Source organism: Octopus bimaculoides, chromosome 13, assembly GCF_001194135.2.
Source record: "Octopus bimaculoides isolate UCB-OBI-ISO-001 chromosome 13, ASM119413v2, whole genome shotgun sequence".
Classification (NCBI taxonomy): Eukaryota; Metazoa; Mollusca; class Cephalopoda; order Octopoda; family Octopodidae; genus Octopus; species Octopus bimaculoides.
The window spans coordinates 36,992,794-36,995,618 of record NC_068993.1 but is presented as its reverse complement, the minus strand read 5'-3'; positions in this window follow the sequence as shown (position 1 = coordinate 36,995,618).

Here is a 2,825-nt window from a genome sequence, read left to right as displayed (position 1 = left end):
CGAATGAAAACGCACACAGGATTCTATCCCTACCTCTTTAAAATATGGCAGATGGTCCAATCAATTGTGGTGGAAGGAATCCTAGCTACCATTCATTGCGCGTTCGCTTAAGGTGATGGTGACCACCTCGTATAGTCTCTTACTGATGCAATTGCTAAAGATATGCGTCGAACCAAGCACGCACGCACGCACACACACACACACACACACACACACACACACACACACACACGGATCTGCAATTGCTAAGGAAAAATAGCTTGAAAGGAGAAGAATTTTTCCGTAAACACTTAAAATTACAAATTTTGATGAAAAGAAAAACACTTTTAGCGTTAATGAAGTTTGTCCCCAGAAGTGACAAGAGAGAGACCTGTAGAAATTCCAATCAATAAAAAATTTGAGATTCTCGAAAGTGCAATGTAAAAGGCAGCATGATCCCTAAATTCAAGGCGTCAATATATATATATAATGTTTGCTGTATTCCTGAAACTACAACACCTGAAAGAATATTTTGGGGGCCAGTAATCAGGTCATCTTAGCAGCCCTTGGGCAAATCAATACAATGGTCTGTATTGTATTTATTTATTGACAGCAAGCCACCACATACATAGATCAGAATTGCCCCCATCCTCAACCCCACCAGGTCTGTGAGGCCCCTGAGCAACCACACAGTCTGCCCATGTCTTAAGATGGCACTACCAGTGAAACTCCAAATAGCCAAGAATAGGACAAATTTCTAAGGCACTAAAATGTATATTGACTAATGTTTGCTACCGGAATTTTTTGAGAGATTATTTTAAAATGGTGTATTTCGTCGCGCAAAAATTTAATGTGATGTGCAAAAACCAAAACGATTTTTGGTTTCAACGCCCCTAAAATTAGTGAAAACATCTCAGATATAAATCAGCAAAAACTATGTTAACTTGTTGACCAGTGTTATATTCTACAATTGCGCAGAGAGCCTTTTTTTTTTCCAAGCAACGTTTAGAGCAATGTTTCTGAACCATTTTTTACCCATGGACCCTTTGCTTCCTATATTACTCGGATGGACCTTGCTAGCCATTCGGTGTTTTAAAAAATCCTATAATATTTTTATAATTAAATATTATTAGGAATTGTAAAAAAAAAAAATTAAGATATTTTGTGTATTGTAGAAGTAAAACCAATTTATTGCAGATAAATTTTAACAACAAAATCTTGTATGGAGCCCCAAGGGCCATATAGATTTCAGTTGATAACCACTGTTTTAAAGAGTTCTTTTTTATTAAGCGTAAAAAGGTCTTTAAATACATAAAGATCACCAAATATTTCAGACCGTGGTCTCTAAAACTAGAGGAAGCTTCGGCCCCATTCCTTCAAATATCATCTTTGAATCGGCTCTAAAGTTGTCCGAGAATTCCTGACTGCATCAAAGGATTTCAATTGCTATCATAAGGCATAAATTCGGCAAGTGTCCTTTTTTTTTCAGTTGCCGAAATAACAGATGAGGGAAATATAAAAAAAGAAAAAGTACAAGGAACATTACACTCCTTCTACTTTTACTTGTTTCAGTCATTAGACTGCGGCCATGCTAGGATACTGCCTCGAAGGGTTTTAGTCGAACAAATCGATCCCAGTACTACAAAGTGAGATTCTTAACCACACGCCTGTGCCTGCGTCTATGACGATCATACAATAGATTCTTGGAGGTTTACAGAAAATGAAATGAATTGAAAAGCCTTGAGGGGTCGAGAAGAGATTGTTCATTGGTTGATGACTTTGTGGGAAATATAAGAGAGAAAACTGTCGCTTTCTACCATTCGACTAGACGAAATAGAATACTTCATTTTTTTACTTCCTAAGTTATATTGTCCAATTTTTCTTCATCCCTCAAACTGACAATCTGTCCTCAACGAACTTATTAAAAAATTAAAAATCTAAATACCTGGTGGGGTGGGGGGGAATTACTTGATGTAAATATTATATTTATCGGGAAACAACTAATCCGTCGTCACTCTGCTTTTTGTAAAGATAGTGTTATTAACTTCAGTGTTATGTGTAGGAAGTCGGCTGTCGTTAGGTTAGTAGTATTAATTATGTTTAAGCCAAACTACTAAATTATTACTATTTAATCTTTTCCCTATTAAACATTCGTATTATATGAGACCGCTAAACCATTGTCTCTGTACAATCCGTAGCTATTGAGTGTCCTTACTTCCTTACCTCTATTACAAGTCAATTATTCCGTTGTTAGTGATTTCCTACGGTACACTACATTAGCTTCCCCTAACCTGCGTCAGTATTCACCGAGTATACTTTTGGTTACACTGTACTTTTATTAACCTCTCATCATCTCTTTTATATCCTCGTTTTTGGGAGGTTTTTTCTCCTGCTCTACGGCTAAAGACCTATATATGTATATGTGTGTGAACGTGAGATTACATGAATATAAGTGTGAATGCATGTTTATGTGTGTGCGTGAGGGTGGGTGATGTTTGATCAGTTGATCCATGGTCTCAAACAAGGTTGAGTATGAATATAAAAGAGGAAAATAAAAATTATAGGAACTTTTGCCAAAACATTCTTTAGGTTGACCACACTTCCACAGTGCTCACGTGTACTCTTGTAGTTACGTAATTAAATAATAATATATGACCGCTGACTGAACACTATTCAATTTTTTTTCTCCGTGTTTTTCTCCTTGTCTCCGTACTCTTTCTGTTGAAGAGCGTAGCTCGAAACGTCAAAGACTTTCCGTATTCCCGAGCGTCATACTAATACATCCTTTTGTTATTTACACCACCTGTCCTCGTCTGTTGTTGTTTTTCGTACATTCTCCTATATAT